Below are 25,528 nucleotides of genomic sequence, written 5' to 3'. Positions count from 1 at the left end.
TTTCTCAGGCTGTGACTCACCCCTATTGCTACGGTCTCGGTATGGATTCGTGCAAAGAACCGCTACTCCAAGAACCAGGGTCGCCCAGTTAACCTTCTTGCCAATACTGTTATGTGGACATTTATTTACTACACATGCCTGCCCACCTTGTATGAAACTGAGTTTAACTGGTGCAGATACACTGATGGGGCGACTTCTTACTTTCCGAAGCAGCCATTCCACTTTTAAATGTTTTGATGATGTCAATGATGTCCAGCTTAATCTGCATTCCCGAGGCTTATGGGAGAGGCCTGTCAACCTCCCGGAAGTCAGGAGACTATCCCGTGTCCCACAAGGTCCCCTCTCCCCCCAGATATTGAGACTTATAGCTGTGCTGCTCAAAGTTCTGCCCAGGGAATCAGACTTGTCCTGGCTCAGGCTCGTCGTTGATTTTCCCTTCTTTAGGGATAATTCAAAGTAGCTACATACAGTTGTCACTCATGTCCCCTTTTTCATTTCTTTTTTACGTACATACGTGCATACATGCAAAGGGGACAAGGGAGGAGGCATATAGTAATTTACTGTTTTTACATATGCCTTCGGGTCTTTACAACGTAAGAGCACAGGAGACCTATACATATAATAGACATTCAAAAGTGTTATTAACGATTACTAAATGGCAAAAAACAAGTAAGTAAATAAAGATTACTAAGTGCCACAGAATTAAAGATTTTAAATCCCACATAGGTGAGCATGGGGTCTGAGTAAAAGGAGCCAACAGATGAAACATATCACCCTGGTAGGTCACCCCTTTTAACATGCAGCCCAGAAGCATGGGTAGATGGAAGGTAGTAAGGTCGGTGTATTTACCTGACTTTCTTATTTGTCATCTAGGCCTTGGAACCCTAGAAAGGATGCCTACCTATTGTCATAATGTGGCCGGATGCCTTTTCAAGACTGGAAGTAATATCCTAATTCCGGCCCAAATACTCCAAGGCCCAAGGCATTTCCTACACCTCTCCTTGCTGGGCCTCTCAATTAATAACAAAAACTTTCTTCCTTCCAAGCGGCCAGGAGGCAGGCCTGCTTGAAGCGAGTAGTACCGAAAGGTATCAGATGATTTCTACAAGGACGGCTTTTCTTTCAGATTCAATTCCTGAGGATGGAAAACTTCACCGCAGGAGCAATCGCTAACTTCTCGGGGCTACAAATGCATTCAGCAGTTCCTACTCCCATGGGAATGTTCCACTGCCCTTCTCTGTCAACTGTGGCAAACAGTATTGCTGGTTTGCAGAGAAGAGGAGAAAACAGGAAGAGAGCAGGTTCTACTAACAGTGTGTTTAAGTCAGGTTTTCTCCTTTATGCTTCAGTGTGGCTAGAGGCCAGAGAGCTGGCTGGTTTGACATGGACAAGCCCGCAGCCATGATCTTCCCCGTATCTGTGACACGAAAAAGGTTGAGTGGAACAGCTGTTTCGGCTTCCGTGGATCACTTTTAAGACAGAGTGACACTTTTAAGACAGAGTTTTAAGATATAAAACTTACTCTGGTACATTAAAATGATCCTTAAATAGCTCTAGAGTAAAACCTTGTCAGCCTTCAGGGTTGCACCCGTGTGGTGAAGAGGCAGACAAGATTGCTAGGTGGACCCCTCTCATTTGGGACGAGTGGCCACTGGAAACTGTTACATCTTTACGACTAGAACAATGACCCTCTGAGGGTTCTGAGTTGAGGGAAATGATAGTAACTATTCACAGCTATGGAAATAGTGTTTACGAGATGGACACCCTTCATATAAAGCTCTGCGGTACTTGGTTTGAACATGTCAGGATGTGTCATGCCCCTGTTCAAACGTCTTCAGTGGATACTCATGACCTACAAATAACTGACAATCTGGCTGTAAATCAGAATCATCTGTGCACATTTAAGAAAACCAAACATGCTCAAGTCCTCTTCCTGAAGATGCTAATTCAACATTCTTGGGATCTAGGTATGAACATTTTATTTATTTATTTATTTATTTATTTTTAATTTTTTAACGTTTATTTATTTTTGAGAGAGAGACAGGGCATGAACAGGGGAGGGTCAGAGAGAGGGAGACACAGAATCCGAAACAGGCTCCAGGCTCTGAGCTGTCAGCACAGAGCCCGACGTAGGGCTCGAACTCACGGACCGTGAGATCATGACCTGAGCCGAAGTCGGCCACTCAACCGACTGAGCCACCCAGGCGCCCCTATGAACATTTTAAAAACAAGTTTTCCAGATGATTAAAACACACTGGATCGAGGGCTACCGGTTTACAGAAAGAGGTCTCAAGCCTTATGTGCTACACACAAGCCTCAATTCCCATAATTAGCCACCTCCAACTTCACCTTCCAAGGACACCAAACCACGTGCAGTTCTGCACAAACTGTCCCTGAGCCTTTGCAGGAGCCACCCCTGCCCCCATTGTGAGTATGAAAGATTAGCCACCATCCAGGTTGCAGCTCAAATGAGGCTTTCTGACCATCCCTCCCTAACATTTTCAGATACACAAAAGATACAAAGGAATGTAAACATACCACTACAGAAATCATCAGATCACAAAGGAAGAGAACAAGAAAAGAATAGAGGAACAAGGGAATTACAAAAGAGCCAGAATATCATTAACAAAAATGGCAATAAGTACATACCTATCAAAAATCACCTTAGATGTAAATGAAGCAAATTCTCCAATCAAAGATGGAGTGTCTGAACGGGTAAAAAAAAAAAACGACAGAAGTAAAGACACATCGACTAAAAGTGAAGGAATTAGAAAAAGATATTCCATGCAAATAGAAATGAAAACTTGGATAGCTATACTTCTACCAGACAAAATATACTTTCAGGCAAAGACTATAATTAGAGACAAGGAAGGTCATTATATAATGATAAAGAGGTCAATCCAACAAAAGGTGTAATGTGTGTAAATATTTATTATGCACCCAGCATAGGAGCACCTAGATGTATAGAGCAAAGGTTAACAGATCTAAAAGAAGAAATAGGTAGCAATACGACAATGGCAGGGGGTTTTAATGCCCCACTTCTGTCAATGAATAGATCATGCAGACAGAAAATCAGTAAGAAAACATTGGCCTTAAATGACAAGTTAGACTAGATGGACTTAACATCCCCAGGCTGGCATACACCAGACAGCCCACCCGTGCACATAACTTATGCTAGCAATCACATTTGTCACAATGCAGTATTTATTTGCATGCCTCCTTACTGAACTGTGAGCTCCTGGAGAACCCACATTACTCTTTTTCTTCTTTATATCCTGCTGTCAGGAAACATACCTGTCATATGATAGGTACTCAATCAATTTTTGGTGAATGAACTAATAAACGCACCCCTGTGAAAGTAACATAACCAAAAGTGTAACAAAGGATCCTGTTGGCATTCTTTTGTTTCAGTTGAGGAAAAGAAAACTTCAATAAATAAAAATCACATTTTTATTCAATTAGATTCTCCATAAGGTGCCTTGGGTTCTAAAAGTTACTTAAATATCCTCAAGCACACTAAAGGGAAAGCTCTTGGGAATCTCACTCTGCTAGAAGCAATGCGGCTTTCATCTTATGTCTAGAACTCATTTCAAGGGGACTCCTATGACTTCATTTCTAGTCTCAGATATTGCTGAAAGAAGTCTCTGAAAGAAGCTTGCAGGAGAATTGGCAAGACAAAGATATATTGTATATGCAGTAGAGACTTTTCTGAATAGCATTTTGCTAAGCTACAGGCTTACAGAATTTAAAATAGGACTCAGAACATCGACTGTGATGCCAACATTTCTATTTTTAGATTTTTTAGCAGAGAATATGGCTATAAATTCAATCTACTCAGTCTACAAATCCTCTAAACTTCCTCCTAGAGAACAGAAAAGCACTTGGCATTTCTCCGGGTATTATTTTATTTGCATATGTAGTTATGCTGGTAAAATTTTGGTAACTAAAGAAGAATTAATAACTGAAGCTCTAAATGATTCCCATGATTACTGCTTAAGTTGGCAAAATATCCTCAAGCACAGAAGAAACTTGCTCGTGGAAATGTACATGGGTGGATTGTTCAGTTTTTTTCACCATGGTAGGCTTGCTTGTAGTTACATCTGTGTTCTCAGACAAGTGCCACAGGGACCATCACACAAGGACCACAGATATTTTGAGAGAGAAAATGGGACCACAGAAAATTCAATGGCATAGTCAAAATATTTTATGCTTTATACCAAGTGTGCTTTGCTGTTTGACACCCTGGCTTCTCATGATCCTATTTCTTATTTTTTAAAAATTCAACTACATTGAGGTATGATTTATATACAACAAAATCCACCCCTGTTAAGTGTATAATTTGGTGATTTGGACACAGGTATACACCTATGCCAACTACAGAACACCTCCCTCACCAAAAAGTGCCCTTATGCAATCAACTCCCACACTCACTCACCCCTCGGATTTCTGTCACTTTCAGTTAGTTTTGTCTGTTCTAGAGCTTCATATAAATGAAATCATGCAGAATTTGCTTTTTGTGTCTGCTTTTTTCCACATGGTTTTGGGTTCCAGCTACGGTATATCAGCAATCCCTTCCCCTTCTTTGCCGAACTAGTATTCCATTGTATAAGTATATACCGCAAGTTATCTGTTCACCAGCTGATGAACATATGAACTGTTTCCAGCTTTTAGTTGTTATAATAAAGCTGCATTGAATATTCGTATATGGGCCTTTCTCTTGGGTAAATGCATAGGAGCAGAGGTGTTAGGCCACAAGGAAAGTGTGTTTAACATTAGAAACTGCCAAACTGCCTTCCAAAGTAGCTGTGTCTTTCTCTACTCCTACCAGCCATGCCTCCTGACCTCTCCAGTTGCTCTATATCCTAGTCAACACTTGATATTGTCAGTCTTTTACAATTTAGCCATGCTGGTGGATACAGGTGTACCTCATTGTGGTTTGATTTACAAGGTATGAAACCTGTTTCCTTCAGCATTCAGTCCTGGAACTGAATGTTACCTTACACGGAAATATGGTATAATAAAAGATCACTGGGTCAGTTTCTGGAGTCTTGAATTTTATCACCAACTTTGTCCCTAAACAGTTGCATAATGCTGTAAAACCCATCCATCCCGACCTCATTTATCCCCCTCTCCATAAAATGGGTAAGTCAGCCCAAATAAGTCTTAAATTCTTGCTCTAAATAAAAATGAACATAAGTGAGTTTTATCAAAAGCAACAAATTCCTTTCAAAATATTTATGCATTATTTTTACATAATGTCCCACAGTTATCAAAGAGAATTTGTATCAGGGCGCCTGGGTGGCTCAGTCGGTTGAGCGTCAGACTGCAGCTCAGGTCATGATCTCGCAGTCTGTGAGTTCAAGCCCGGCATCGGGCTCTGTGCTGACAGCTCAAAGCCTGGAGCCTGCTTCGGATTCTGTGTCTCCCTCTCTCTCTGCCCCTCCCCTGCTCGCTCGTGTCTGTGTGTGTGTGTGTGTGGGAGTGTGTGAGTGTGTGTGTGTGTGTGTGTGTGTGTGTGTGTGTATGCAGTGTACTTCCAAAGGCCTTTTATCTATCAAGGGGAAAAGGAAAATAATCCACCTGCTATCAATTCAGTTGATCATTAGCCTTTCCTGGGTCACTAACATCTTTAAAAGTCTAATGAAAATTAGACATTCCAGAAAAACAATCCTATGGCTTTGCATAGCCCCAAGAGGTTCAGCACCATGAAGGCCTTCTGTGGAGCCTTAAAGGCTCAAGGACCCCAGGCTTAGAAGAAGGGCATGATTAAATAAATTCGTCAGTGTGATTTCTGCTGACAATAATTCAAACATAGCCTATATATCCAAAAAGAAGGCAACAAACCTCTCCTAATCCAAATCCCCAATATATACATGGTATAAGCTGAAGATTTTTTTGTTAATTCCAAAAAGTATTGAATATTCTCTCAAGAAGTATATGTTCAGAGGTAGAAAGTGAGTATTGGGGATGCTCCTGGACATCCATTCCCCAATCATGGCCCCTCCAACATCAGAGTAAGCCAACAAGTATGCATAGTCATTTGAGTGGGTGATGTCAGTGCCTTCTGTTTCTAGAATAGGTTTATTCTAAAAGGAGGAATTCATTATGGGGCACAGAGGAAGGAGAGTAAATGGCTAGAAAAATGTATGTGAACAAACTGATATGATTTAATGTTGAGACATTCAGAAATCTGGGTGAAAAAAAAGATAATTTGAGAATTCTGGCTCATAAGGCAAGTGTCTGTGGTAAGTGGAATAACAACCCCCAAATATATCCACAGTCTAATCTCTGGTACCAGTGAATGTTACTTTATATGGCAAAATGGACTTTAGAGATGTGATTAAAGTAAGGCCCTGGAGACGGGGAGATTATTCAAGATTATCCATGCAGGGCCCATGCAAGCACAGGGTCCTTACAAGAGAAAGGCAAGAGATCAGTTAGTAGACAGCAATTTATTGAGATGCGAGGATGGAAAATGAGATGTGATTGATGTGGGGCCACGAGCCAAAGAACGCAGGTAGTCTATAAAAGTTGGAGAAAACGGGGCGCCTGGGTGGCGCAGTCGGTTAAGCGTCCGACTTCAGCCAGGTCACGATCTCGCGGTCCGTGAGTTCGAGCCCCGCGTCAGGCTCTGGGCTGATGGCTCGGAGCCTGGAGCCTGTTTCCGATTCTGTGTCTCCCTCTCTCTCTGCCCCTCCCCCGTTCATGCTCTATCTCTCTCTGTCCCAAAAATAAATAAAAAACGTTGAAAAAAAAAAAAATTTAAAAAATTAAAAAAAAAAAAAAGTTGGAGAAAGCAAAGAAGTACATTTTCCACAAAAGCCTCCAGAAGAACACAGCCCTGCTGACAAACTGATTTTAGACTTCTGACCTCCAGAACTGTAAGGGAACAAATGTGTATTGTTGGAAGCCACGAAACTAAACAATTTAGTTCTGTTATAGCAGCAATAGGAAACTAATACATTTTCCATCTTTTTTTTTAGATGGTAAGGAAGCAAAGGGAAGTATGAAACTGCATATGAAAAAAGTATTTTCTGATGAACAACAAATACCTCCATTGACAAGGCTAAGAATAGTTCAGATGTGGCTCTGAGCTAGCAATACATGAGAAAGTTATGTGAAAGACACTGAACTAGGAGTTAGAAAATATGGATTCTCATCCTCGCTCTAAGTACAGCTATGTGTCATCAGGCAAGCACAAACTCTGGGTCTCAGTGATTGACTTTTTTTTTTTTTTTTAATTTTTTTTTTTTTTTTTACGTTTGTTTATTTTTGAGACAGAGAGAGACACAGCATGAACGGGGGAGGGGCAGAGAGAGAGGGAGACACAGAATCGGAAGCAGGCTCCAGGCTCTGAGCCATCAGCCCAGAGCCCGAAGCGGGGCTCGAACTCACGGACCAGACCGCGAGATCGTGACCTGAGCTGAAGTCGGACGCTTAACCGACTGAGCCACCCAGGCGCCCCTATCCAAGCATTTTATTTTATTTATTTATTTATTTTTAATTTTTTTTTTCAACGTTTTTTATTTATTTTTGGGACAGAGAGAGACAGAGCATGAACGGGGGAGGGGCAGAGAGAGAGGGAGACACAGAATCGGAAACAGGCTCCAGGCTCCGAGCCATCAGCCCAGAGCCTGACGCGGGGCTCGAACTCACGGACCGCGAGATCGTGACCTGGCTGAAGTCGGACGCTTAACCGACTGCGCCACCCAGGCGCCCCTATCCAAGCATTTTAAATGCCAGACATTCAAGAATGAACTTTCTGGGATGACTTTTTAAAACAAAAGAAACCTTTCAAGACACAAGGTGGCCTCAGAGGGCAGACACCCAACTGTTCTATAGAATAAAATGCTATGTCACAAGCCAGTGAAACGTCTTTCCTTCACATTCAAATTCCACACTGGGCCTACACTGCTGCAGCCACTCCAGTCTTCACGGTTCACAGGAGGAGAATGGAAAGGCTGCTGCCCAAAATAGTTTAATAAGGCCAGCAATGATTCATGGAGTAATAACAGGCCAAGCAGGCAGATGCCTGCAGAACTGGGGCCCAGCTGAGAGGGGAGTTCATGGCTCAAGGTTACAACAAAGAACAAAGAGGACAGTCATTACACATGTTCAAGGAGGGAAAGATCATTAGTACCACCTGCAAAATCCCAAAAAGGAAGTCAAATGTGAGGTAATTCACCTTGACAATTTATTAAGGCCGTCCTAGAGGTTAATGGCTTTGTTTGTTTGTTTTGAGAGAGAGAGAGAACATGAGAAGGGCAGAGAGAGAGGGAGACACAGAATCCGAAGCAGGCTCCAGGCTCCACGCTTTCAGCACAGAGTCCAACATAGGGCTTGAACTCACAAACCGCGAGATCATGACCTGAGCTGAAGTCAGATGCTTAACCAACTGAGCCACCCAGGTGCCCCAATGCTGTCCTAGATTCTAAAAGCAATAGACTCATAAAGGTCAAAAGCAACCATGCAAACAAAAGCCTTTAGCATGTCTTCTCTCTCAAAGGCTCTCTGATTTAGTCTCAAAATTTATCTTCTGTTTATGAATAGTTGAAAAGAAACAGAAGATGTCAAGGAGAACAAAACTACTCAGAATATTATAAAGATACCAACAATCATAGGCCAGTCTAAAAACCAAACTTGAATAATGTCCCAGTACAGAACACTTAGGTCATTAATGATATTTCTGATTATACTTCTGTTCCCAAAGAAAACTAACAGTTGAGCAAAAGTTTAAGCATGCTATGCAAAAAAAAAAAAAAAAAAAGAAAAGAAAAAGAAAGAAAAAAGAAAGAAAGAAAATTGGCTTTTCGATAATTAATCTATCATAAATTCCAGTTGAGGCAAGTATTTGCACATGCTTCCAGTTCTGATCTGAAGTCAATGTTTACATAATTAGCTATTAGACAAGTACACAGATGGGTAATTCACAAAATTAATCACTATCTGCTTTTGCTATCAGAATTTGGTACTTCAGCCAAAGAGAGTCAAACATACCTATGCAAAGATAACATATAAGAGTTACATACAGCACAAATGGAAAGGGTAAAAGAATAAACACTAAAATTCATTGGCATTACAGTGGTTTAATCTAGAAATAGCAGCATGGATAAGACGAGAAAAGCAAAGTTTAAAAGAAGGAAGAGACAGAATGTGATGAAGCGGATGAGAAAAAGCAGGCCATATGTGTAATTGCTCTAAAATGGGACTCTGAGAGAAAGTCAATTTTCTCAGCTGGTGTCAAAAGCAAAGAGTCTGGAAGTGATGGAGGAAAAAGGTCATGTGAGAGCAGTTTTTTACATGTGAAAAGGTAAATCTCACCACTTCAATGAGTTTTTCTGCCTGCCTCCGGTATAAAACACCAACATCCATGACCTCAACACGTTTTTATTCAAATGCTAACAGATAACCACAGCATGCTCAACACTGATCTCATGGACAAGTAGAAGTCTTCTTTGTTGGACATATGAGAAGCAATAATCTTTTCATTATATTCCTCTCCTGTGTCTGAGTTAGAAGCTTTAATGACAAATGACTGAGTTCCTGAGATCAAAGACAAAATTGCCCAGTAATAGAAGTAAAATGAAAACAACTGTCAAAAGACAACAAGAAGAAAAAAATACCTACAGCAAATATTAGAGTATAAGGTACCTGCTGAGCCAAAATGGAAAACAACCCTCATTTAACAGGTACTTTGCCAAAAAATATATCTTTGTTCCCCCTAAGCACTGAGGAGTAAGAAGTACATAATGTTTTCCAGAAACCTGTGTCCAGGCTGGTCTTCTTAAAATCAGATTCAAAATCAGGATGAACAGAGGTGCCTGGTTGGCTCAGTTGGTACAGTATGCCACTCTTGATCTTGGGGTCATGAGTTCAAGCCTCACGATGGGGTAGGTAGAGCTTACTTTTAAAAAAATCAGGATGGGGACGCCTGGGTGGCTCAGTCGGTTAAGCATCCGACTTCGGCTCAGGTCATGATCTCACGGTTCGTGGGTTCGAGCCCCGCATCGGGCTCTGTGCTGACAGCTCAGAGCCTGGAGCCTGTTTCAGATTCTGTGTCTCCCTCTCTCTCTGCCCCTCCCCCACTTGCGCTCTGTCTCTCTCTGTCTCAAAAATAAATAAACATTAAAAAAAATTTTAATAAAAAATAAATAAATAAATAAATAAATAAATGAGGATGAACACCACCAGAAAAACTTAGTATAACTACTCAGATGGTTTTATCCTTCAAAGACTATAAAACTGAGTTTGCCATGCAACTCACCTTTGAATTAATCTTCTAGAAAAATTTCACCCTGGAGAAGCAATGTAATGACCTATGTTTTAGACAGGATGTACTTTCATTTATATCTTCTATTCCTTGGTGCAGAGTTTAATATCCCTGGGCTTTGGGCAGATGGAAAAAACAGAAGTTACAATTGTGCTGAAATGCCTTCTTCCTGAGAGAGTTAAGCGTCCCCACCACACAGGGTTGACTCACTTTATGTAATGCATGATCTTGAAAATTGTATGTAGTCATTGAAAAGTGATTTTTAAGAACATAGTAGTAGCTTTTTCTTTTTTGAGATAAGATCCCTTTCGAAAAATACGTACAAGTTCGCTCATCACAAAGTTATTTGTATGAATAAAACCTCCAGAAAATGAATGGAGAATTGGTTATATAAACTATTGTATATCCATAAGGTAACCTGTAAGACACCCATTAAAATAGTAAAACAAGAATGAGGAAGATTTCTTTAACTTAAAAAAAAATTATTATAGGATCACAAGAAGTTGCCAAAACAATGCAGAGTGTTCAGTGTACCCTTCACCCAGCTCCCACCAATGGGACTAGTTATATATAACTAGTCAAAATCAGGAAATTAACATTGGTACAACACAATTAGCTAGACTAGAGCCTACTCTGATTTCACCAGTTTTTACATGCACTTATTTTGTACGCATGTACACGGTTTTCTATAAAATTTTATCACATGCATATTCATGTACCCATCACAACTAACCTACAGAATTGTTCCATCACCACAAAGGAACTAAAACAGAGAGCCTTTGGAAGTACGACTAAGTGTTAACATGTCTTAATCTGGGTGATGGTTAACACCATCTAGTGATATGGGTGATGCTTAACATTTATGTGTTCTAGAATGTAAGTTATGCCTGAATTTAAAAAGAATGATGATGGGGTGCCTGGGTGGCTCAGTTGGTTAAGCGCCTGACTTCGGCTCAGGTCACAATCTCAACAGTTTGTGGGTTCAAGTCCTGCATCGGGCTCTGTGCTGACAGCTCAGAGCCTGGAGCCTGCTTCAGATTCTGTGTCTCCCTCTCTCTCTACCCCTTCCCCTGCTCATGCTTTCTCTGTCACTCTCAAAAATAAACATTAAAAAAAATTTTTTTAAGAATGATGATAAAGCTTTATTGATTGACATGGACAAATATTTCAGATTAGGTTAAAACAAGTTATAAAACAGTCTTTATGAGAGGATCCCGTTTTCGTATAATTAAATGTCTCTATGTACCCAGAAAAAGAAATCCCAAAACGCTAAAATTTAATTATCTTCTAAAAATTATATCTCATGTTTCTGAATATTTATTTTGTAATGTATAAGAATTACTTTAATAAAACAGAGGGAAAGACCCCCCCCCCAAATGCATATATTTTCAAGGAGGGAATCTTTTTTTTTTTTTTTTTGTCACCACCTAATTCATTCTTAGGTTTCTCCTGGTTGAAAAGTTAACTGTTATACCTCCAATACAATCCTTTTTATCACTCCTCTAAAATGCAATGTCAGTCAACTTTACAATGAATGGGCCTCAGGCTATCAGTTCTAGTAAAAGATGAACTTGAAAAGGCCTTCCTCCTGAAGCTCAGTGTTAGAATATGTCGTGATTTTTCAAAGGAACCTGACACATTAAATACAGACTATTTAGGGCTAACTTTTCCTCTCACAATTTACAAATACAAAACAAAACAAAACCACTACATTCTTTAGATACAAACTTCAATGATCACAGACCATGGGCTAAATTATACAAAAGCGTTCCACGGACTTCAAAATGCAGAAGACAAATATCCTGCTCTTAACAAGGTCAAAATTGCAATTCAATAAGCCAAGTTCTATACCACCAGCAAGAATAAAGTCATGGGATGGGCGCCTGGGTGGCTCAGTCGATTAAGCCTCCGACTTTGGCTCAGATCATGATCTCGCAGTTCGTGAGTCCCATTCCCCTTCCATTGACTGGCTTAGGCAAGGGCATGTGATACAATCCTGGTCAATGGGAGCCCAGGGCCAGTTTGAAGAGGAAATACATCTACCATGCTATGAATGGCAAGGAGGACAGACTGAAGAAATGGGATCCTAATGATGCTGTCAAACCATTACAATAAGCTAATCTGAAACTGCCCTACTTCTAGACTTCTTTTATGTAGCCTCTAATTTATGCCTCTTGTGTTTGGGTTTTCTGTAATTTAGGCCAAAATCATTCCAAATGATGGAACAGTCAACAGTATCAAACTTATAGACAGGCAAGATGTCATTGGGAGGCCCTGGGACATGGGATTTAGAATGGAATAACACAGTTCTGTCACTGAGGGGGGAAAGTATCAATAACTCTGGGGGCTGCATATAAAGTTGGGAAAATTGCTCCTTAGTGACCTATTTCTAGATAAAATGAGGGTAAGTTCAAATGCTGAGAACGAGGTGGAAGAAAGTTGCATCTTTTTTTTTTTTTAAGTCTATTTATTTTGAGAGAGAGAGAGAGAGAGAGAATGCATGCAAGTGGGAGAGGGACAGAGAGAGAAAGAGAAAGAGACACAATCCCAAGCAGGCTCTGTGAGTGCAGAGCCCTATGTGGGGCCTGAGGCAGGGCTCAAACCCAGGAACAGTGACATCATGACCTGAGCTGAAGTGGGCCCCTTAACTGACTGAGCCACCCAGGCGCCCCAAAAATTGCATCCTTAAAGAAAATAATAAAGGTTTAGAACAGCTGCTACAGAAAATGGGAAGGGGTGCAACTTTGGACCAGCAAAAAGATTTCCAAGTAATCTCTTAACTTCTGTTAACCTTAAAATCATACACTGGGGTAAGGAAGCCAGCGGCCAGTTATAGAGAGTTCAGAGTTAGAAGAGTCTGTGGTTTCAATTCAGAGATGGAAAGAGAAGTGAGTACTTCTGTAGAAGGCCAATCGTGAAGAAACTGCTGTTGACAGTGACAGTCATCTGCCAGTGACAGATAATCAAAACTATTGACTATGCCGTCCAGGTACACCAGGGAAAAAGTGAAGGAGTGGGGAAAGTAAAGGCCAAACACAGAAAACAGGGTGGGGATCAAGGGAATAAATACACAGACAGTCTGAAGAACAGGTTTAGTGAGAGAACGCAGACAGGAAAGGTAGAGGCTCTGATGGAGGGAAAGGTATCTCAGAAGCGAGAGTCCTAGGCCACTGAGTGGGTTGTCAAGGTGGTGTGGAGAGGAAGGGCACTGACACCAAGAAGACGGGGCACAGTGAATGAGGACATCAGATTAGTCCCCAAAACAGTGCAGCCCAGGCCAGGAGCCCAAAGGAAATCAGGAGACAGTTACAAACTGAGAGCTGATACCCGCCCCAAACAATTCTTCTCATGTTTCTTCTCGTTTCTGGACACTTAACGAAATCCAAAGATTCTTTTAAGAAGGAGAACTCTTCTAGCCTAGGCAACGGTTTCAGGCAGGTAGCTTTTTACAGATGTATACAAAATGTGACCATGAACCCTAGGTAAATCCTAGAAAACCCAGTCTATTACCAGATAAGTCCTCCTAATTGGGTCTTCCTTCCTACCAATTTAAAATGCCCTTTTAAATTGATTCCTAGCAGGAATCAAGTGGGAAAACTGCATTTAAGATGTTTCTTAAAGTTTCTGCTTCCAGCATTTCCCTTTTTTCTTTTCCCACTGCCACCTGACAGGCTCGGGTACAAATTACTGCTCCTTGCCTAGATGACTATAATAAGCTCCTGCCTAGCTTGCCAACCGCTGGGCGCTCCTCGCTCAAACCAAACCAGTCCTCTTAGAGTAGCTCTGTGATCACATCTCTCCTCCCTGCAAATATCTGCAGTGACTCATCATGGCCCAGGGCACTGGCTTTCAAGGTTGAGCTCTTACAGCCACTACATTCCCTGAGAGGGTTCCACGTGCTCCCACCATGGAAATCAAATGAGGCAATCTTTTCTCAAACTGAAAGAAGAAAAAAAATAATAGATGTAACAGATACTTTTCTTCCATTTTAAGTTTCTCTCTTTTTCACCAACTCCCTCTTGTCCGCATTACCATCTAATAGAAGAGATACCTAATGTAACGTAATGGATTTAGTTACTTGAAGCATGAGTACATCATTTCATAGAACTCTTCTGTGTGCAAATCTTGCAAACAAATGATACACAAAATAAAGTCTATCTATGTACAGGTGGTATTTGAGGCCCTCCCCAGTTCTGACCCAACCAACCTCCCTTTCCAATCTTATCTCTCACACTTTAGTCTACTTACCCTAAAATGCGAAGCAAGCTGGACCGGCTTCCTAGTTATTTATATCCACACTGATCTCCCTAAGGACACAAGCTGCGTATTGCTCACACTTATCTATGTCACATAACACAACAGGAAGGAAAAAGCTTTGCTCTGCAGGCCCGCTGCTTATCTGCTTCACATACTTTGGCCACAACCATAAATGAATGTTGAGTCCACCTGACTCAAGTAACCTTACCTTAAAAATCTCAGGAATTTATTTTATGAAACTTTAGAAAGAAAATAATGGATTACCTGAAAATAACAGAACTTGCAGAGTATGGAATACTCTATGCCAAATTTATTAAATAGTCCTGGTAAGTATAGACGTTCTCATATACCACGATAATAATGAGTGCAGAGATCAAAATAAAGAGAAGAGCCGCCCCTCCTGACACAGCATTAAGTTCACTAGAAGCCGTGGGTGACTAAACTCATGACTGTCCAGCTCCTATCCAGACACTTTGCTGCTTTGTTCCCTGGATTTAGATCCTTCACAGGCCTCTACTCTGCCGCATGACAATCCACATATGCCATGCTGCTGGTCATCGGAATAGGAACGTCCTGGTAGCAGGTCTCATTTACTAAGCGAGAGAAAATTCAAAGTCCCGAAATGGGAAATTAGGACAAATGCGAAATACAAATGTTTCTGTGCTTCTAGGATCGTGGCCATTCTTCTTCCTGTTGGGTGCAAGTCTTCAGTCCCTTTGCTGAAATCTTTGAGGCCAGAAATATATAGAATTAGTTTTGTTTTTAATTTTAGAAAGGTAATATGGCATGTATGTCATATAAGAACAGCTCCAGCAGGACCTGGAATGGCATCTCATGGTCCAACACATTAATATTTTTATAGCAAAATGTGTGAACGTTCCTATTAACTCGAACAAAGACCATACATAAATAGCTTCAGGCCAGACTTGGCCATCAAATGAGCTATAAAACAAAACAAAACAAAACAAAACAAAATAAAACAAAATCAAAACCTGTTGCTATTCAGATTCACAATTGTGGGAAGAGACCGGGCTATAACTAACTGTGCAATGCTGAGCTTAAGGAGGTGACCATTGCTATTGTCCCTTCTGCAAAGTCAGCAGGCTGTTATGGCAATGCCTGCCTGGAAAGGCCATCCTCTGTGGCTCAGGAGAGAACTCGGATTCAGGGACCACAAGAAATTTCCAGGTCAGATGGATGCTCAGAGGGCTCCCCCATAACTTACAAATTTCCTCAATTTATTAGTTATTTTAAGCGCCATATATCACTAATATGTATCCTGACTGTGGCAGTGCAGGGTGTTAGGATTTAACCGATTTATGCCACTTTCATAATTGCACTAGGCAGTGCTGTATGGCAATATTCACACCCAAGAATCTGACTCATTCCACAGTGCTCTGGTTCAGATCATAGCAAGTCATGACACAGTGAGCCACGCAAGAATGCTTATGTCACAGAGGCAGCTTTACATATCTGCTTGTTACTCCTACAAGTTCAAGGAACAGAAAGGAAATAAGTCAGTCTGTTCATTCATTCAGTCATTTCATTCCAAAACAAAAATCACAAAAAAGGACTCCAGCTTCTCAACTGGCCCCTCTCCACCAAAGATTATTGAGCATGAGGACACGCCCATTTACAACTTTCTAGGACCCAGCTTCCTGGTATTTAGTAATCAGCAAGTTCATCAGCATAAAGTTTAAACAGGAAATAAACAAAAATGAGCCAGAAAAAAATGGGCACATGCATACCCAGGGATATAAATAAAAGTGTTTATGTCAATTTGTCTCATTATTTATGTGTGATATCAGTTTGCATTTCCACAGATTAGGTTTCGGCATAAAGGCACACCTGTATTTGACATAGATTGGAGGAAACATAGCCCAATATTAAAACCAAAACCAAAACCTATATTTCTCTATATTCTCTATATTTCTCTAAAGTCTTCAAAGCTTACAACTGAGAAAGGAGAATCCTTTTTCTCATATCACTAAATAGGAAATGCTCACTCTCTTTCAACAGTCCTATGAATTGCATAAGTTGCTGGGATGGGGCTTGGGATTTGCCAGATACATGGATCCACATTATCTGCTCCTTTTGGAAGACCTATCTGTAGTGACACCTAAAAATGCCATTAGTTCCCCCCATCCATATCTCCACCTTCAAAATCACCCCTACAACAAAATACCAAACTCACAATGAGAAATGTAGCACCTCAAATCTCATCTTCATAGCTTCTATATTTGCTTTTCTAGACATTTTAATGACCTAAATAAGAACATACTTTTCTAAGAGGGCCATTAAAGAAGATCAGGGTTAACACCATAAATCTATATCTATGCATATCTCCAAGGAAACCCATCTAATATTAGAGCCATGCTAAGAAACAGATTCAATTTTGAAAGAAACCAGGCAAGTAGAATTTAATAAAATGGAAATGTGACTCTAAGAAGAGCTTTCATGTTCCCTGATGCTGACTGTATCCTCACTATGACACAACTAACTTGGGATGAACTACTGAAAATGTCACTAACCAGAGTCAGTATTATAAACAGATATGACTTTGGCTGGTCCATTCTGAATCTTCCTTCACACTCATCATTGTGCTCTGGGGTAATCCGTGACTGATGCTTACCTTGTGTTTCAGGTTAAGCACAAACTAGAAGAGGGAATAACAGTCAAATTAAGAATCCTTTACTCAACCAGTCTTCCCCACACGAATACGAAACTATAAGTAGTCAATAATTTCCTTTAAAATGCAAAAAAAAAAAAAAAAAAGGAAGAAATTAAAGTTTGTCAATCTGAAGTCAAGAATAATTCAAGAAAATAATTTTGGGGCGCCTGGGTGGCTCAGTCGGTTGGGCGTCCAACTTCGGTTCAGGTCATGATCTCGTGGTCCATGAGTTCAAGCCCCGTGTCAGGCTCTGTGCTGACAGCCCAGAGCCTGGAGCCTGTTTCGGATTCTGTGTCTCCCTCTCTCTCTGACCTTCCCCCGTTCATGCTCTGTCTCTCTCTGTCTCAAAAATGAATAAACGTTATAAATAAATAAATAAATAAATAAATAAATAAATAAATAAATAAAATTTTATTGGGGAGAAACCAAAGATTAAAAAGCTATTTGACTTGGAGGGATAATGGGGTGATCACATTCTTTATATTCTAAAATACCACTTTCTGGTTACAAATGTGGCTGTAACATCTTACTTACACTTATGATGAAACTTTGAGCAAGAGCTTTTATTTTCTTATTTGCATTAAACTTACCTGACTCAGTTACTTAGATTACAATGGTGATGCTAAGAAGAAGAAATTTCATGTGTTAACAATGTCTTTAAGAATCAAAAATCTCAAGGCACCTGGGTGGCTCAGTCGGTTGAGCATCTGAGTCTTGATTTTGGCTCAGGTCATGATCTCAGGGTTCATGAGATTGGGATTCTCTCTCTCCTTCTCTCTCTGCCCCTCTCCCACTTGCACCAGGCATTCTTTCGCATGCTCTCTCTCTCAAAATAAATAAACATCTTTTTAATATAAAAAAAAAGAATTAAAAGTCTCAATAAACCTGACCCCTCTCTCCCTCCTAAAAGACAAGGAATGCCAAGGACTCTTCTGTAGGCTCTATTTTATCCAAAGGTTTGTACCACAAAATGGTATTTGTATTTTTCTCATCTGGGCAAGGTACGTAACTCCACTGTGAGGCCATTCTTATTTTCTTTAACAGTGACATATAAATTAATGAGCAACCTACATCTACACTGTCATCAAAAATACTTTAGAAACCACAAATAACCAGCAATAACTCTGGCCCAGTGAGTCAACATCTAATTTTTTTCCCCGAAGTATTCCATGGTTAGCTTATTTCTTATATTTGAGCAAGCAACATCCATAAGCCAAAACAGCCACCACCAAGTTACTTGATAAATTCCACTGAAGGCACTATTCGATAATAAAGAGACAAAAGAAAATCTACTTTATTTCAAATCAAGCACCATTTCTCTTCCACATGACAAGCTTTCCTCCCTTCAAGCAAGTCTTCTTTTTCCAGGCTGAGCATCTCCATTTCATTCACTCATTTCCCACAACAGTTTCCTGTCTCTTCTCCATCCCTGCCACTCCCCTAAGGACAGAATCTGTTGTGAGCACATGTTCTGACCACCTGACATAGTGTCCTGTATCTACTCACTCAACAAACGCTTAGTGAGCATCAAGTGTTACTCTAGGAATGGGGGATACACCCCTGGCAAAGTCACTGCCCTCTCCAAGCTTAGCATCTCATGGAGCACCTAGAACAATGCTTGACACAAAGTAAGCACTCACTAATTATTTTTAAAAATATCTCTCATGAGGGGCGCCTGGGTGGCTCAGTCGGTTAAGCGTCCGACTTTGGCTCAGGTCGTGATCTCGCGGTCCGTGAGTTTGAGCCCCGCGTCGGGCTCTGTGCTGACAGCTCAGAGCCTAGAGCCTGTTTTAGATTCTGTCTCCCTCTCTCTGTCCCTCCTCCATTCATGCTCTGTCTCTCTCTGTCTCAAAAATAAATAAACGTTAAAAAAATTTTTTTAAAAATATCTCTCATGAAATGTAGTACCTGCATTTGAACACGATGATTCCAAATGTAAAGTTTGTGTTAAAAGTGGCATACTTTTATATGTGTTATAGTGACATGATTACTGACAGCTAGGGAAAAGAAAAAACTAGTAGTAGGTACAAGACTTTGAAAAGCTTATCTGTCTAGACTTTCTTTGCAACTCATTGTATAGCTCAAGGACATAACTACGTTAGTCACAGTGTAAGATATAAGATGTTCATGGTTCATAAGAGGTTTAAATTATGTCTGCACTCTGTTCAAAAGTGCAGATAATACATTTTAGAGAGTTGCAAGACACAGATGATTTGAAAAACTTTATTTCTTTGTACTTGTTCCCATTACTATTGCTATTTACATTAGCAACTTTGAACAACTATTTTATATGGCTCATAATTCAGAAGGATCAAGAACTTAGGAAAGGCTTGGCTGGACAGTTCTAGTTCAGGGTCTCAGATGCTAGATGGGGCAGATGTCATCTGAAGGCCCAATTGGGTGGATGTCAAGATGACTCCCTCACAAGGCTGGGAACTAATGCTGGCTGTTGGCTGGGAGCTCCTTCACATGGCTTTTCCAGCATGGAAACCTCAGAGTAGTCCTATTTCTATACCACACTTAGCTTCCCCAGAACTAATATCCCAATAGAAGTAGGCAGAAGTTTGATGGCCTTTTATGACCTAGTATTATAAGTCAAATAGTGTCATTTCTGCCATATTCTATTGGTTGAACCAGCCACAAGCCAACTCATATTTAAGAAGAAGGGTACACAGGCCCCACCTATCAATGTCAGGAGAATCCTGGCCACTTTTTAAAAACTGCCACGGTTCTTAAGGGATAAGTTTCAATTATTTTTAAAATGTGGCTAGGGGGGCGCCTAGGTGGCTCAGTCGGTTAAGCGTCCGACTTCAGCTCAGGTCACGATCTCGCGGTCCACGAGTTCGAGCCCCGCGTCGGGCTCTGGGCTGATGGCTCAGAGCCTGGAGCCTGCTTCCGATTCTGTGTTTCCCTCTCTCTCTGCCCCTCCCCCATTCATGCTGTGTCTCTCTCTGTCTCAAAAATAAATAAACGTTAAAAAAAAAAATTTTTTTAAATAATAATAAAATAAAATAAAATAAAATAAAATAAAATAAAATAAAATAAAATAAAATAAAATAAAATAAAATGTGGCTAGGTAAAATACTGCATTCTAGATATGAGTCATTATGAGGGAAATATTATCTGTTACTTTGCTCAGTCCAAATGTCTTCTTTTGTTAAATGAGTTAAGCTTACCCAATTGATTTGCTAACAAGAGAGTCACAGAACAGCTTTCAAACTTTGGTACTCCTAAGCAACAAAAGGCCACAAGAGCACTGAAGTCCTGCTCGTAAGGACTTCTTAAGGACAGGCTCCAGGCCCACCTTACCCACTCCAAGTAGCAATGATTTCTCCCTCCTCTTCTCTGCTCCCTTCACTTCTCATCATGTACTTGGAATTGATGAGCTACAGAAGCAGGTGGGAGCAGAGGCAGTGAGAGAGAGACAGAGAAGAGACTCCATCTTTGTGATTAGTTTTGTAAGGATAAGAACTATCTGAATTCTTTCTATCCCACAGCATCTAGCAGCCACCCAAAAAAGGTCTGCTCTTTCACCTGTGTTCAAAGTCTTAGTGTTCATTATTCTTGCCCCATTCATACCTTTAAATAACTGAAACAAAGAAGACAATCTGGATGACAGAGGCTGGACTACTGAGTTCTAGAGAGGCTTAGAGCTGTCTAAAGCAAAGATGGGGAGTTGCCCATTGCTGACAATGGTCAAGTCAAGTGTGTAAAGAGGAGTAAAACACCACAGGGAGATTGGACTCAAAGACTCTCAAGGGCCTTTCTGAGCAAGAGCTCCATAACTCCATAATATAGGATTTATAAAATAAAAGCAAAATTGAATTCCGATAAATGTGTTACAAATTAACTTCACTATCCTTCCAAAAATGTATTAAAAATAGAGAAAAAGATGGTTAGGAAACTCTGAATAAAACATCTTAGTTGGGAGGGCATGGGGGGAACTCTCTGGAAAACAGCTTTTCTAAGATGTGTATGGAGAGTATACGGTTGCATATGATTCAGCAAAGGAAACCAGTTGTTCTTAGTGGCGGTATCGCCACTTAGTCAACAGAGCAGTAATTAACTGAACAATATTCAGGAGAAAGTTTTAGACGTGACTGTCATGATCTGCCATTGAGTTACCGAAAGACACCACAGTCACGATTTCTCTGGGGCTCCATTTCTTCCTTGTCAATTTCTTGGCACAATATACATTCTCACTGTGAAATATCATTAGGCAATCTCACACCGGGAAGAATTAATGTTAGCAGCCCGGTGGGAATCCACCTAGAATTTACGGATCTATTTATTTACATTAATGGAATCATGTTTTACATATTGTTGTATGTAATGTATACTGCAGATTTCATTTAACAACACATTCTGGGTATCCTTCCATGATACATACAGACCAAAGCATAGCTTCATAGTATTCATTATATACTGTGTTTCACCAATTTTAGGAAATGCTTTTTCCTACATTTTAACATCTCTGATATTAGGTGTGCCTCACATTTAATGGCCACCATAGTTTACTTGGCAGCATATTTTTCTTCTTTAGTGGTACATTTTCTTTCTTAGTGACACATAAATTAATGGTGGATCTTACTATTAACAGCCTTTGATTCAATGATATAGTCAGCTGTACTTCACACGTACTTTACATAACCAATCTACTTTTGGTGTTGGTGTTGACAACAGATACTCTTGATGCCCCTTATCACATTCCCCCAGCCTAGTTCTGATTTTGGCCATAGCCACGGTAGGGAATTCCAAGTGGGGAAGATACAGGCTGACGACTCCCACCACAGGCAATACAAGGACCTCCTTTGTTTTCCAGGGTCATCTCTGAAGCTAAACACCAACTAAGTCTGACGACAGAAGTATGAAGGCATTCATAGCCTAGATTACAACCTCAACCAGGAGGCTGCAGGGAAGCTGTGTAAGTGCACTAGCCTCCTTCCTTTCCAAAGGAGGAATCGGGGGGTAGGATCAAGCCCCAATTGCCTATAGTATCAGCATCATTACACATTCTAATTTTGGCTTTTCCTCCCACCCTACCCCTTCCCCTGTTCCCTCAATACTGCTTCTTGAGATTGTCTCCCAAATAAACTACCACGCACACAACTTCTTCCTTAGGCAGTGTTTTGGGGGAAATCAAAACTAAGGCAACTAAGTCATTTCGGTTATCTCTAAGTCATTTCGGTTATCTCTAGGTCTGTTTCTTTATCTATAAAATGAGAAAATGGAACTAAAATCCCTTCCAACTCTCACATTCTTAGACTCTAAGGGATCTCCTTCTTTATATCATAATGAGGGTGACCTCTTCAACCCAGAGGAGCAAACTGCTTCTTACTTTCTTCTGAAGCTTGGTAACCCGTCATCACACCAATAAGCTCTGATATTCCGAAACTTAATCATGAAACTTTTTGGTAAATATAGGACCAGGCCTTTGAAGTAGGACAAAGAGGAAGCATGAACCACTCTTAGATGCCATAGTTGATGAGTGATCTGCTTCAAAATGGTGATAATCCCATTAGCGAACTCACTCGACAAATCATTAACACAGAGAAATATAAGCCTAACAGGAAAGCCGACCTTACTGACTACTTAAACAGCCTCCAATTTTCTAACGTTTTATGTTTCAAAAGTATGTTTGTAAATCAACTGCTCAGCATTTGCAATTTACTTTTCCCTCAGAAATGCTATAAATGATTAGGCTCCCAAGCCAAGCCATTGAAAGTATTTATTCTGCAAAAGCACCAGCAAAAAAGTTCCTAAGGAAACACATAGTTTTACCACGCTTCATTTCTTAACCACAGAAAGTATTTAGTTATGCAACCAAGACTCCCAGAACAAATATTCACCCCACCCCAACACAAAGACTACAAACACACATTCTGGTGAAAGATGATTTCTCAAGAATCAAAATGCCTATACCACGTTCATTTAAGTCCTTATAATTGGTGTTGAAGTGAAGGTAAATCAAGGAAAAAACCTTACTCTCACCAGAGCTCTCAAAGGTGAAAACAGAGACAATTAAGTTCAATAAAACATGTAAAACTTCTTGGCCAAAGACAAGAGTAAAAGGAAAGAAAAAGGGCCATTCAGAACAAGTGTGCTCAGAATTAAAGTGGTTATATAATATGGAACTCAGATCACCACAAAGGACTGTTTAAAGTCAATGCCCAACAGCTGAAAACCAAGTTACAAAAATCACAAGAGACCAAATCTGAGTTTAAAAAAAAAACAGTTTCATATTTATATAAGGTTAAGCCTTAAATCTTAATTAATAGATCAAAATTGCATCTATATGAAATTCTATAAAAACCATACAAATAATATTTGTTCACTTAACATTTAAATCAACCACCAACCACCACCACCCACCCTCATAAAAAGACTCTCCTGATACTTGCAAATCACATATCTCACAAGGAGTCAATATCCAAAATATAGTAAGAACTCATGCAACTCAACAGCAAAAACACCAATCTGATTAAAAATGGGCAGAGGATCTGAATAGACATTTTTCCAAAGAAAACATACAGATGGTCAACAGGTACATGAAAAGATACTCAATGTCACTATTCATCAGGGAAATGCAAATCAAAACCACTATGAGATAGCACCTCATCCCTGTAAGAATGGCTATCATCAAAACGACAAGAAACAAATACTAGCACGGATATGGAAAAAAGGGAACCTTGTGCACTGGTGGTGGGAATGTCAATTGGTGCCACTGTGGATAGTAGTGTGGAGGCTCCTCAAAAAATTACAAATAGAACTACCACATGATCCAGCAATTCCACTTCTGGGATTTATCTGAAAATGAAAACACAACCTCAAAACACTATCTTTACCTGCATGGTGATTGCTGCATTATTTACAATAGCCAAGATATGGAAACAACCCAAGTGTCCATTGTTGGATGAATGGATAAAAAAAGTTGTGGTATTTGTATACAATGGAATATCATTCAGCCATAAAAGAAGGAAATCTTGCCATTTGTGATGACAACATAGATGGACCTGAGTGAAGTAAGTCAGACAAAGAAAGACAAACACTATATGATCTCACTTACAGGTGAAATCTAAAAAGAAGAAAGGAAGGAAGGAAGGAAGGAAGGAAGGAAGGAAGGAAGGAAGGAAGGAAGGAAGGAAGGAAGGAAGGGAGGGAGAGAGGGAGGAGGGAGGGAGGGAGGGAGGGAGGGAGGAAGGAAGGAAGGAAGGAAGGAAGGAAGGAAGGAAGGAAGGAAGGAAGGAAGAAAAACAATGAACTCATAGGTACAGAGAACAGATTGGTTGTCAGAGGTGGGGATTGGAGGGTGGGCAAAATGAGTAAAGGTGATCAAAAGATAAAATCCTCCAGTTATAAAATAAATAAGTCCTGGGGATGTAACATACAGCATGGTGACTACAGTTCATAATACTGTATTGCATATTTAAAAGTTGCTGAGAGTAAACCTTGAAAGTTCTAGGAAGGAAGAGGAGGAGGGAGGGAGACTGACTTTCCTAACACCAATTAACTGATAACTGGGGCATCAGGGAATAGAAAGTGGATAGGAGAAAAATGAAGAAATCTGGGATTATGGAAATTGTCAAATAAATTACTCATAATCTTATGTAAAAATCTTTTTTAATGCCCTAACATAAGTGGATCCTTAGGTGATCTTTTTTCAAGTTTCTTAAAAATAAAAATGCTTTTAAAGGAAAACAACTCCTTGATCAAGTAAAAAGTAAACCATAATTATTTTTTCAATTGTGCACAGAGGATTTGTATTTAATTTCATATCCCTTCCAGTCAAAAGAAGAGAAAAATGAAAGGTAAATGCAAACCAAAACCATCACAAAGAGATATTAACTATATATATACAGCCCATGGCTAAAAATGTGGATACCAAAACAAAAAACACTCCCAGAGGCAGGAAAAAAAATTTGATTACAAAAGCCAGAAGATTATTAGTGCTTATGACCTAAATCTTATTATTGTACATGTTCTGTTTTTGTTTTTTTTTTTTTTCTTTTCCCCCAAGTTCCCTAGTTTACTGGTAAAGACATAAGAGTTGAGCTTAAAGAAACAATATTCTTTCACTTTTTTCTCCCATGTAAGGGCTGACAAAAAACACCACAGGGGAGAAACCTGTATTAATCATCCTCATGGTTTGCAAGAAAAGCTCTTTATTAATTTCTGTCTAAACAAATACGAGTAAACAGAGACAAAACACTCTAGACACTACCTGCTGCAAAAGCTCTCAGAAATCAGACATAACAGCCACAGTACATCTTTCAGCTTGAATGAATAAACACTTCTAGCAAGACCTCAAATGTTTTCATTTTCTTAAAACA

At 40.0% G+C, this 25,528-nt stretch overlaps 1 protein-coding gene across 6 annotated transcripts in view; it reads right to left on the bottom strand.

The window, feature by feature from the left end:
- The window catches only part of OSBPL3 (oxysterol binding protein like 3), a 174,646-nt gene that overhangs the window by 117,512 nt on the left and 31,606 nt on the right, over window positions 1–25,528 (bottom strand). The window contains exon 2 of one of the 6 annotated variants that reach the window (XM_058724797.1): window positions 10,265–10,386. The exons of the other annotated variants lie outside the window; for them this stretch is intronic. The gene's annotated coding sequence lies outside the window, so the exon portion shown is untranslated. The remainder of the gene's footprint in view (window positions 1–10,264; window positions 10,387–25,528) is intronic. 6 annotated transcript variants of the gene reach the window in all.

The sequence above is a fragment of the Neofelis nebulosa genome, chromosome 4 (assembly GCF_028018385.1).
Source record: "Neofelis nebulosa isolate mNeoNeb1 chromosome 4, mNeoNeb1.pri, whole genome shotgun sequence".
Classification (NCBI taxonomy): domain Eukaryota; kingdom Metazoa; phylum Chordata; class Mammalia; order Carnivora; family Felidae; genus Neofelis; species Neofelis nebulosa.
Note: the sequence above shows the minus strand (reverse complement) of the source record. Positions and strands in the feature narration are given on the sequence as shown.